The sequence below is a fragment of the Acipenser ruthenus genome, chromosome 15, assembly GCF_902713425.1.
Source record: "Acipenser ruthenus chromosome 15, fAciRut3.2 maternal haplotype, whole genome shotgun sequence".
NCBI classification, from domain to species: domain Eukaryota; kingdom Metazoa; phylum Chordata; class Actinopteri; order Acipenseriformes; family Acipenseridae; genus Acipenser; species Acipenser ruthenus.
In genome coordinates, this window is record NC_081203.1 from 1,878,629 (window position 1) to 1,892,631 (window position 14,003).

A 14,003-nucleotide genomic window follows, 5' to 3' on the forward strand; every position below is an offset into this window, starting at 1 on the left:
TATATATATATATATATATATATATATATATATATATATATATATATATACACACACACACCTGTATATTATCATACAGGTAATCTATATCAATGGAATAAAACATTAACATGTAGTTTAAAAACAGGTTATATAGAGCAGTGATCACGTTTTTATCATTTAAATAAAAACACACGTTTATGTACAGGGAATTGATGTTGCTTGAGATATTCATACATATACAGTAGTGCTGGACGAATTTGTTGTTACCGATTATCGGCTGTAAATGTTCACGATGATCAGGATTATTGGCTGAATAAATAAAATATATAAAACATAACTTGTAACGTGTCTCTGTTATTGCTACAAAAAAAAGTGTTTAAAAAATGCTTTCCAGTTCTCAGCTGTTGAGCAGTTTCCCATTGCAGACATAGATCGATTGTTACTGTAACCCTCGGTGGGGCTCTCCATATTCAGCGCTTGCAAAAAGTAGGGTTGCAACCTTTATCAAATAATGATTCATTAATACTTACACGTTATTACTTGAAACTCTTTTTTTGCACAATGCAGGGCACCCCAATGTATCTTTCTAACATTTTATTCCCCTGGGCTCACCCTAGTTTGTTGAATACAAATGCTCATTTTCTTCAAAACGTAACATAGCTCAACAAAATACTTCGGAATGGGTGAACAGAACCTTCAAATTCCTGGCTACTGAACGAACTTTCGAACACAGCCATGCAATTTTGAAGCTCACTTTTTTTTCTGTATGTTTTTCACACGCTCTTTTTACAACAGAAGGCGCAAAGGCTGCAGTATCAGCAGTGTGATGCGTGTAGTGGGCGGGGTCTGCAGGGGGCGCTGCTCCCCCACTTCTTGGCTTCCGTACGTCACATTGAGAATATTTAACTGATCTGTTGAGTGTATGGGGAAAGGGGGACGGCAGGGTAGACAATAGCGACCCCTCACTTCTTAATACAGCACTACACCCCTGCGGGTCAGTTTAAATCGCCATTGCTGTATTACTCTTTAAAACTGGGTTTCGTTTGATGCTAATCAAGATGCAAGACTTACAGGGTAAATAAAGACATTTGGGTTGAATCTAAAGCTTTTATTTAAACACTATGAAATTATGAAAAATAGTCTACGATGACTTTTGTTTAATCTCCATTCAATTGAACACACAGAGGATCTTTATTTCCGCTTACTCAAGTTCTTAATTGTGTGTTCCCTCCACTCACACAGTGTCTTAATAGCTTCATTACGAATCAGTTTGCTATTTTTGTGTGTATACATTTTTGTACATTTCACCACAATTCTGTTTTAAATCCTCCGTATCTTGTAATACAGCTTGAAATCCTGTTAACACGACTCCATCCTGATTGTAATCTCGTTTTAAATCTCGCAAGCGACGTCTCCAATAGAAATGTAGGAATGTGGTGTCACTCAGTAGTTGGGGCGGGTTTAAAGTATTGAGAACGAATCGAATGATAGATGCAAATCAGGAAGGCGGGACATTGCCCAGCAGCACTGGGAAATGTATTTATTATTATTTTTGTAGTAGGTTTTATATTTTAATTGGAATAGGGTAAAGTCAACGTGAATTGATTAACTATTTCCACAGTTTTTCCGGTGTTTCTTGACTAGCCACCCATTTCATTTTTTTTTTGTAATCGGGGGTGTTTGATCGGATCTTATCAGTTTAAACTGAAATTCAGAAGCCCTAATTATATGGTAATTAACAAATAAATAAATAAAATAAAAAGTGACCAGTAAAATAGTGTTACAGACACATCCTTTAAGATGTTGGTTTCAGCGTGTGGGGAAACGGTTAATGAAGCATCAATGCTGAGAATTTCAACCTTTTGAGTACATGCAAAAAAAAAAAAAAACCTTTGCATTCATTCATTCATTTTTAGATAGCTAGAGATAGATAATGTGTGTGTTTAGGGCAGCAGTGTGGAGTAGTGGTTAGGGCTCTGGACTCTTGACCGGAAGGTCGTGGGTTCAATCCCAGGTGGGGGACACTGCTGCTGTACCTTTGAGCAAGGTACTTTACCTAGATTGCTCCACTAAAAACCCAGCTATATAAATGGATAATTGTATGTAAAAATAATGTGTAAAAAATAATGTAATTGTATGTAAAAATAATGTGATATCTTGTAACAACTGTAAGTCGCCCTGGATAAGGGCGTCTGCTAAGCAATAAATAATAATAATAGAAGATTGTATGTACACATCATTGTATGTATGCATCTGGATTTGGCCTGCCTATTTTTAACAACTGTTGAACATTGACAGAATTTGGAACATTTAACAACTGGCTGGCGCTTAAACGTGTACCAACATGAATAGAAATATGTTTTTCCAAGTGTTTACTTTAAACGTGTACTCTGAACTATTAACACCCCTCGGAGATATGAATAGTTTTTTTATTTTTTATTTTATTTTTTTTAGATATTGAACAGAAGCTGCAATATGAAGGACAGCAACAGTCCCTTAAGGGTACATACATGGAGGACCAGGAGTTGGAGTGTCAAGAAATTAGAGTTCTTTTGGTGCCTGCTGGCCGTTGGGTTAATCCTGATCTTTATCTATGACAAGAGTCACCTGCAAACAGCCAAGCCTGTGAAAAACACACATGCTTGTGAAATTCCAGTAAGCTCCGATGAACGCCCCCTGAAGACGATCATACCTGTGAAAAACGCACAGGCTTTTGTTATTCCAGTAAGTTCTAATGACCGTCCCCTGAAGATGATCATACCTGTGAAAAACGCACAGGCTTTTGTTATTCCAGTAAGTTCTAATGAACGTCCCCTGAAGACGATCATACCTGTGAAAAACGCACAGGCTTTTGTTATTCCAGTAAGTTCTAATGACCGTCCCCTGAAGATGATCATACCTGTGAAAAACACACATGCTTGTGAAATTCCAGTAAGTTCTAATGAACGCCCCCTGAAGACGATCATACCTGTGAAAAACGCACAGGCTTTTGTTATTCCAGTAAGTTCTAATGACCGTCCCCTGAAGATGATCATACCTGTGAAAAACACACATGCTTGTGAAATTCCAGTAAGCTCCGATGAACGCCCCCTGAAGACGATCATACCTGTGAAAAACGCACAGGCTTTTGTTATTCCAGTAAGTTCTAATGACCGTCCCCTGAAGATGATCATACCTGTGAAAAACACACAGGATAATGAAATTCGAGTAAGTTCTAATGACCGTCCCCTGAAGACGATCATACCTGTGGAAAACGCACAGGCTTTTGTTATTTCGGCATATTATGATGACAGATTTCCCCCTCCTGTTGTCCGGATTATTGGAATTGTGGACCGGCAGCAGTCTAATCAGAGTCTCTACTGCCATCTACGCTTCCACAATGAAACCATCTCTGTTGAAGCAGAGGTCGACATTCATTCAAATCACTTTGGGTTTCGTTACGGCACAGCCGACCTCAAGTGCAAATGTCCAGGGATAACCTTGAACTCGTCTGTATCAGTGACGACTTCACCTCAGAATAACGCATCAGCCCCCCGCTTGAGCATTCGGAATATCAAGAAGGGAAAACCTTCCCATTTCACCTACGAGTTTGCTGTGTGCATTTCCGTCATGTTTAGGAATTACAGCAACGTCTTGCAGTTCATACAAACCATTGAGATGCACAGGCTGCTCGGGGTACAAAAGGTGTTCATATACAAAACCAGCAGCAGCCAAGAGTTAGACAAAGTGCTGGGGCACTATATTAAAGAGGGCATTGTGGAGGTCATTCCTTGGCAAATCACTTCATTCATTGATGTGTCCCATTCTTGGAAGCCCAAGGCCGGCGGTGAGATTCATTACAACGGGCAGCTCGCTGCTTTAAACGACTGCGTCTATCGAAACATGTACACCACCCGGTACGTGGCACTCACAGACCTCGATGAAATCATAATTCCACGCAAGCATTCAAACTGGGGGGAGCTCATGAACTTTCTCGAAAAGCAGTACCCATACAAGGAGGGGTTTCTTTTCGATGAGCACCACTTATTTAACAGTGCTGACGGCGACAGATTTGCTTACAAGGAATGGAACAACGTCCCGGGGGTGAATATTTTACGCCACGTCAACAGTGAGCCTGTGAACAGAAAAAGCAACGCTAGGAAGATGATTTTGAATCCCAGGACTGTGATTCAGACCTCTATCCACAGCTGTTTGAAGTGTATTGATCGGAAATTGTTCGTTTTTGTGTCCAGCGACGTGGCCTGGTTACACCACTATCGGTACCAATACAAGACTCGTCTAGGAAAAGACAAATTAATTAAAGACACAACGTTGTGGAATTACTCGGATCAGCTCGTTAAGAACGTGAATTCTGTTCTGCATGCAACGAACATCTTGCGAGCTACACAATAACTTCTGATTGAATACAGAAGGGATCAGAATATCTACCTTGTTAACCCATTAAGTACCAAATATTGTTTTCTTTAAAAAAAAAAAATAACACAAGCTGTAGGCTATTTATGTAATTTGATACATTATAAAAATCAGTATTTCTTTACAAGAAATACATTTAAATTCTGCTGCGTCCTATTCGGAGGACAGTAAAGTCCCAGAAAGATGACAGAAGAGTCTGTGCTGCTGGCGAGTGTGACAGAACGACTCTCCCCACATGGCTCTCTTTCTGCGCTACATAAATAACATTCATTTCTCTTTGAGAAATCACAACACGAGCTCTACTGATGTAATGATACATTCAAATCAATTTAAAAAAGAAGAAATTCAGTCTTTTAGAAGTGTAAAATGACAGGCATATTTACAACATATGTATTCCTAGCGTCCCAGTTTGAGGAAGCTAGACGTAATCAGAACAGTGAAACTGCATGCTGGCTATGAAGCTCAACACCAAGAATTGTCATTTGTATGCTTCAGGCTCTTATTTTATATTGAGGCGTCATGAACGCATCTGAAGGGCTGTGCATCTGCACAACTAACAGCAACATTTAGACTTCACTTTTGAGGTTTACAAAATTAGAGCAAGTTGTCATAACAATATAGTTAGAGAACATTAAAATAGCAGGTAGATGCCAGTTACAATGTAGCCTGTCCTCAAATGAGAACAATGGCACTTAATGGGTTAAGAAGGCAATTTAAAAACACAAGCTCCATACAGTGCACTCAGAATGTGCTCGTGTGGAACAGTTGGTATGAAAAGGCTATAAAACACTAGTAAATAAGATACCCCCATAAAAGTATAGATAATGGTCAGTTGTCTAAATTTCTTTTGCTTGAAAAATGCTCAAATTGCAGCATTTAGCTTTGGCCAGTAGGTGTCAGTAATAGCACCATGGAATTGAATTAGTAGTATGGTGAACAGAAGAAAAAAAAAAAAGAAAAAAAAAAGACGCACGCCAAAGCAAAATGATGCAGCAAATCAAAATAAAAAGTGCAACATTTATTTTCAGAAACATTAATAAATATGTTGTACCAGAAGTGGACCGCTGTCTCATTCTTCTAGAAGCGCAACACTTGTGCAGAGCACGTTCCGAGTGAGAAATCTAGAATGTCAATCTGCTTGAACCATTGGTCAATGACCACGTGTACGATGACGACTGGACTCAGTTTTAACAATTTTAACCAGGTCCCTTGTTCAAATCCCACCTCAGCCACTGACTCATTGTGTGACCCTGAGCAAGTCACTTCACCTCCTTGTGCTCCGTCTTTCGGGTGAGACGTAATTGTAAGTGACTCTGCAGCTGATGCATAGTTCACACACCCTAGGTCCTGTAAGTCGCCTTGGATAAAGACTACTAAATAAACAAATAATAATAATAATAATAATAATAATAATAATAATAATAATAATAATAATAATAATAGATTTAATTGATTAATTAGTGGACCAATTAAGTAAGTTTAATGACTACGACAATTGTAAGCTCGTAGAACTCCAAATACTCCATGTAATCCTTGTGTTTGCAGAATTCTGGAGTTCCAGCCGCTGTTTGTCTTACCGTTGTTTTGTATTTTATTTTATTGTTGAACGGTGTTTGATTGTATACTGCTTCGTTTAAAAGTTTTATTTTGTGTGTTTTTTTATTTTCTTTTACTAGTGCACGCTCGTATGGTGCCTAGATCACGGACTTAACATCACGATTGGACAGAGTCTCGTTGAATACCTTTTATCAGAGCTATCGAAGATTGCTTTACTCTGGTTGTTGGAACTGTGTTCCTCCGACTGTTATCAAATCGGGATAAACTGAGTGTGTGTCCACTTTATCATTTATTATGGGTTTAAAGCATTGTATTGGGGTTTGCTTTGGTTTTTGAGTTGTGTTGTTTTTCTTTACACGTTCACTTTGTTCCTGGTGTGTGTGTATTATTATTATTATTTTTTTTTTCTATTTTGTAGTTTACCTGGTTGGTGTGTGGTCAGAGGGAGGGAGGTTCTATTAGAGCTACAGTTTACATTATCAGCACATCTGATGAGCATAAACATATATCTTTGTTAGCTAGTAAAGAAGATTCTGGCTGATGCCTCATTCAATTCTTGTGTTGATAATAAAAACTCTTTAACTGCACTGCTGTCTGTTATCCTTCATTTATTTGAGGGGGGCCTGAAGGTTTTATTATCTTTGCAACTTCTAAGCAGAGGTTACATTTATTTTATCACCGTATATCAACAAGTTAAAACATTAAAGAAAACACAAACACTCATGATTATAGTACTTAGATCAACGTTAGTCAGAAACCTCAAGGAAGTACTATTTAGCAGCAAACAGCTTCCATACAGGTGATCCAAATACAACAAGGATGATGTCAATTCAAGCATTTCAAACCATCACATTAGCAGCCGAATAGTTAACAGCAAATGGAGATTTCCACTGCAAAAATCCAACCAGAAATAAAGCACTTATTTAAATAGTGCTTTTAATCCTAAAGAAGAAAAAAAAAACACTTTCACAGAAACAATCCAAATCATAACTTCAAAAAGCAAATACTGACTTTCATCAAAATGGTACATGAATAAAAGCACCATGTAGCTATAAATGCAACACTTCAAAACAACAAGAAGCAGTGAACTACAAACAAAATAACACAACACAGAGCACCGTGGATCCTTAAATACTGCCTTGCATACAAACACTGCAATGAACACTACCTCATTCATATAAATCAGGTTAAAATGCCCTAATAGAAATCTGGGATTCCATTTAAAAAGAAAAAAAAACACTACATATATTTATTATGAAAAAGAAACCAATACACAACCAAATAAAAAGACGCTACTTCACAGGAGAACTGACGCTACACAGTCTTAAAACAAGGGAGGTATTTCACATAGCTCAAAATACAAACTGCCGTGAGCTATTTGTGAATTTAAAACGAGAGGAGATGAACTCAAGAGGAGGCATTAAGACAGTACATTCAAAATTAAAAACAAAAAAGAAGTCCCGTTTTTTGCACAGTGAGAGCGCGATAATTGCACAGGTAGCCTTTCCGGTTTTGTTTTTTTTTTGAGCTGCACGTCTTTTTACACACCTGGACCAATTAAGAATTAGCACTGCAGTTACTATGGAAACTCACAGCGATGTCGGTTGATTTTAAAAGGGACAGTGTCAAAATATCAAAACTTTAAAGAAACAAACTTAAACCACACGTTAAGGTCAATAAAATACATTGAATATAAAAATCAAAACTAAAATTACACACCAAAAAATAAAACCGCATTACATTTCACACCCATTACATTTACGTCAGAAACAAGCAACAGGTTTGGGCAAAATACTACAGGAATACAAAATACAAACTACTTCAGAAACACTGCATTCTCAATACGAAATACAATTGTATTTGGAAAATACAATTTGAAATTACATGTCCAAGATATTTACAACATCACAGAAATTAAATAGGTCATATAGGGCATTGCTAGCTATTTTTAAGATGTGTCAGGTTACCGCTGTGTGTACTATTTTTTAATAAGTTCTGACTTGCACAGAAATAGAACAGCTATCTCTTATCTTTTTGGCAGCGTGTTGGCACGGTTAAGAGATCAGCCTTGGCTGATGTGAACTGTCTGCTGGTTAATGGCAGAAAAGAAGAAGTGTAAAAGGTTTTATTCTGTTTTATAAAATATTATTTTCTGTGCCTATTTCTCTGGGGATATCCCCTCAGGCAAAATGTTTTAATTTATATATATATATATATATTATATATATATATATATATATATATATATATATATATATATATATATATATATATATATACTAACACACACACACACAACTCTGTGGGGTTTGAGAAGTTGGGAAACGTATAATGGTACAGTTCCTGAAGGGGATATGGGCTTGCTTACTGTGAACGCACCCGGAAATCCTGCATTTCAGAAAATAAATTATACAGTGTGTGCAGTGAGCCTGCAGGGGGCAGCACATCCATCTGGAAAAAGCTCATCTTAAATGCACCACAATGAGCCTCATGTGATTTAAACAAAACAAAACAAAAACGTAAACTACAAACTGAAAATACCATTCAGAATGGTTCTATTTAGTTAATTATTTAGCGAAATGTTAAGTCTTGTTAAGAGATTTAATATTTAGTTAAATATTTAGCTAAATGTTAAATCTTGTAACTAGATGTATAAATTATATCTGAATGTACACATTAAAAATATATATTTTTTTATTTTCACAACATTTATAAATCTGGGGGGAAAAATACAAGATTTAAGTTAAATCTGGAAAAAAAAATATCAAAGCGTTGCGACTGGTCTTAAAGGCGTTTAAAATGCTTCAGAGAGGTGCGTGGCGGTTGCTCTAGTATTCAAGGACATTACAGAGAAAATCAAGTTCCTGGAACCACTCGCACTTAACATTTGTCATTTGAGTTTCCTTGGAGACAGAAGAACTTGGCAGTGAAGTCTGAAAAACATACATGAAAGCGACCTGGAACAAAGATAAGCATCTAATGAAAATTAAGCGACATACCTTTCATGAAAACCATTGCTACCTGGCGCTGTATTATCATAACTTCATATAAACACACACCCACCCACCGCTTGCACTGGCACAAGGATTATGTGCTCTTAAAGGAGTGCATGTTTGAAAAGCTCCTTTGTTCGTGCCAGGTGTACTGCACTAATCCCTATTTGCATACCTTGTCTAGAAGACCCCATTCATAGGAACCCGTTGCCGTCTCCCAGCATAGATACTATGTGTTTAAAACCAGTTAATTTTCTGAGCAAAGCAGAAATGTTCTAGAAACAGCAGTATGTGCGGTCTGGCACAGAGAGCGATTTTATTTATTTAGTAGACGCCTTTATCCAAGGGGACTTACAGAGACTAGGGTGTGTGAACTATGCATCAGCTGCAGAGTCACTTACAACTTCGTCTCACCCGAAAGACGGAGCACAAGGAGGTTAAGTGACTTGCTCAGGATCACACAATGAGTCAGTAACTGAGGTGGGATTTGAACTGGGGACCTCCAGGTTACAAGCATGTTTCTTTAACCACTGGACCACACAGCCCCCTCATCTTGTTCTGAACCCGTGCACTGGCTGTGCATATGAAACCAAACCACTGGAACTGAAAAGATTGGGAAATTGTCAAAAATAGACGAATTAGGGATTGCCTAATTTAATTGATGACTTTAATAAGCCACGCATGCAATTAATTGAAAATCGTAAGAGAAAAGGAACACATAGCCACAAATGGTGAATTGCATAAGATTAAAGCACAAAGTGGTCTAACATTTTCACACGTGAATGCCTATTGTTTCTGAGTCACTGATTACTGACCGAAAATTGAAATTCTCACACAGGTTTCTCATGCAGGCAGGTATATAAAGGATATAAATGTCACATCTTTGCACATGACTGTAGAGAGGATGGAGGATGGGTCTAAGTGGGTGATGCAAAAAAAATGTACCTTGTGTTTCATGAAGTAATATTGCCGTAGTTATGATCGCATCTTTTGATATTACAGTGTTTATTTTTACGGGGGTGGGAATTTAATAAGTAATATGGACAATGCGGTCAGTGTGCATTTCCCTTATTCCAGCTCTGGATGCAAGTACAGTGCTGACATGTCATTTCCTAAAATTATATTAAGCGAGGTTTGGGGTAAATATATTTTTTAAAAAAGGCAGTGTATATTTTAGCACTACTACAACAAGACCATGTACGGAATTAAAATGAATGGACTAAATAATAGCTGAAAGGATGCAAAATTGGTACCTTTTGTAAGGTTGACCTTGAGCAAGTGGAAGTTTATAAATATCTGGGTATTTGGCTAGACAGTGCACTTCCTTTTAAACCACACAATCGAAAGTTCGAGCTAGACTCGGCTTTCTTTACCGAAATAAATCATGCTTCAAGTACTTACTGGTACAGATGTGTGTACTCCCCATGTTAGATTATGGACATGTCATTTATAAAGATGCTTCTAATGCTGCCCTTAGGAAGCTTGATGCTTTATATCACTCTGCAATAAGATTTGTCACGGGTGCTCCCTACCGCTCTCATCACTGTGATCTGTACACTTTGGTATGCTGGCCCTCACTTCAAACACGTCGGCTATGTCACTGGTACAGACTCATTTATAAAACTCTAATCGGGAAATCACCCCTCTATTTAAGCGAATTGTTGACTATATCGGTCTCCTATTACAACCTTTGATTCAGCAATTTGATTGGTTTAATTGTCTCTCGTGTTTTTACTGCTGTTGGGCAGAACTCATTCCAATATGCAGCTGCTCACGATTGGAATGAGTTACAATCAAGGCTTAAACTCCCTGGTTTTATCTCAGAGGGTGCTTTCTTTTCTAGACTTGAAGCTCTTTTCCCTGTTTCATGTGCTTGTCAGGGAAGACACTGATTTTATTAGGGTTTTTTTTTTAATTATTATTATTGATTTCATATTGCTGTAATGTCTCTAACTGTCCATGTACTGTTTGTTGCATTTATGTTTCCTCTTGGCCAAGTTGGCATTTTAAATGAGAACTTGTTCTCAATGTCTTTACCTGGTTAAATAAAGGTTTGAATTGAATTGTGTGTGCGTGTGTCTGTGTCTGCCGAGGGCCTCCGGACGTTTTCAAGAACGTCCACGTCCGAGTGCCATTACAGGGTCAGCTACCAAAAGAAGCCCTGATCAGAGACACCAAGCTGTGGGAATACGCTGACGAGGTGATTAAAAAAACCAACGAGGTCATAAAACGGGTAATAGAAAGCGAATCCTAACCACCAGTAATCCTATACATAACCCTTCAAACACCGCTCCAAACAAAGCCACTGCAAAATATGCAAAGATTATAAAGCTGCATGGATAAATACAAAATAACCAAACTGAAAGCTCAGATCGGATCCATTCATATTTTCCCACGTGGCGTGATTGAGCCATTAATATTGAATCATTTTACTAATTGATTCAATAATTTTTTTTGCTGTGTTATTTTCATTGCACTGTTGAACTTTGTCATGACAGCAATGCACTTATGATTTAGTGAAGCCACGAAGAAACATGTGTATTTATTTTTTAGACAAACTAATTATGGTTTTGAGCAAGAAAACTGTTTTATAAAACTGAAATTGGTTTGTGGAAAATCATCTGCACCCAATCATATGCACGTTGAAAAATAAACTGCAAAGAAACCATTAATAAGCTCTTAGCCTGTTACACACTCGCACTCAATGACTGTACTTTCATGTTGGTTTGTTTTTTCAACGCTGCCATCTGCTGGTTAATTAAAAAAAAAACACTTTTATTGTATTTTATTTTAATCTCCTGCTTGTCTCGTCTTTTAGTAATTTTTAGTGTGATGCAAAGTCATCTTACGGTTTGAAAAATGACTCGCTTCTGATTTCAGATTCTGAGCTTCGATTGTTGAGAGGGCAAGTCAAATGAGAAAGAGGTGGGGTTTTCCCTGTGACATCACCAAAAGTGTCACGGTGATTTCTTTCCAAATGTTTGGTAAGGATTTCTTTATAAGGATTCTCTCTCTCTCTCTCTCTCTCTCTCTCTCTCTCTCTCTCTCTCTCTCTCTCTCTCTCTCTCTCTCTCTCTCTCTCTCTCTCTAAAAATACAAGATTTAAGTTAAATCTGGGAAAAAAATATAACGGCACCCCCCCCCCCCCTTTAACTTTTAAACTAATAGATTTCTGCTCCAGATAATAATTAATAAAAATAAATAAAAATGGATTAAGTGAATTATGACGGGACTTTCTCAGAGGCATTAGCTGAGCCCATTGCTTCCTGCTATCTATTGACTTAGTCAACTGCAGGTCATAGTCTGATTGCAAATTAGACCATTAGCCCGCAGTAAAAGCATAGCAACGGGCAATAAATCCTAGTGAAAGCCCGGATATACACGATAACGCATATTTATGAGAAATTCATTATTATAATTTATTAGCAGACGCCCTTATCCAGGGCGACTTACAATTGTTACAAGATATCACATTATATTTACATACAATTATCCATTTATACAGTTGGGTTTTTACTGGAGCAATCTAGGTAAAGTACCTTGCTCAAGGGTACAGCAGCAGTGTCCCCCACCTGGGATTGAACCCACGACCCTCCGGTCAAGAGTCCAGAGCCCCTAACCACTACTCCACACTGCTGCCCTATAATTCAGATTGATGTTGTTTGTTGCAGGATGCTGGTAGCACAATATACAGTCTATACAACATCATTTAGGATGCATGCTGTATAATCGAATAAGCCACCGTGCTATTGCAATGCTTAGTTTTTCTAATGAGTAATTCAGCGCACCTTCGTTGTTTCTTGCGAGTTCTTTAACTGAAGTGAATGTGTTTGACCTCTTTATCTGAATGTCCAGCCCCACAGACGCTTGTGAAAAAGCGGGAAAAAATATTAAGACTTTTTTTTATTTTACACCTGGCACCCCATACCCCATATATATAGTAACAAGAAAATAAAAAAATACTTTTTCCACAGGTACGATCGTCTTCAGGGGACGGTCATCAGAACTTCCTTGAAGTTTAGGAGCACTTGTGTTATTTTCTGTTTGCCGGGTACTGTTGTTATTGATATAGACCAGGATTAACCCAACGGCCAGCAGGCACCCAAAGAACACGAATTTCTTAATGTTCCAACTCCTGGTCCTCCATTCATGTACCCTTAAGGGACTGTTGCTGTCCTTCATATTGCAGCTTCTGTTCAATATCTAAAAAAATGAAAGAAAAGTAATTAAAATAACCACGCTTGTAAAAACATATTTCTATTCATGTTAATAGTTCAGAGTACATGTTTAATCACCAGCCAGTTGTTAAACGTTTGGAATTCTGCCCATTTATTTCATATCTATTTCATATCCAGACATTCAGTCTTTTCCACATAATAAAATGGTGGACATATATAATATTTAACACACATATATATATGATAAAAATGTGCATGTATAATTTTTTTTTTTACTTTTTATCTATAGCCTAGAAATTGAAATTAGTTACCATTGTACCACTGTTGTACTGTCTCTGTGCCGCTATGTAATTTAGGTCATCATCATCATCATCATCATCATCATCATCATCATCATCATCATCATCATCATCATCATCATCATCATCATAATAATAATAATAATAATAATAATAATAATAATAATAATAATAATAATAATAACAGACAGATACCCCCCGGAGATCGCTGCATTGAAACATGAGAAGAATGTCTATTCTGGTCTGGGGGGGGAGGGGGGGTTGCATGAGGAGTGGTCAGGTAATGAAGCCATTCAAATCTACAGCGGCCAGAGATCATGACGAGAAATGGTGTAAAAATATTAAACGCCTATAACAGAAAAAGGAGATGCTTGTAGAGAAGCAAACTAAGCGGGCCGGGTGTGCGTCGGCATTTGTAAACTTGGATCAAAAAGACGCACATAATGATCTCTGTCTCGTCTGTACTAGTTTGGCAAAAAGCTGTTACAGTTTATAACAGGTAGCGTCTTGCACAGAAAGGTCTTCCAACGCCACTGCCTTACGAAGACTGCACTGCATATAAACTGCTGTCAGAAACACTT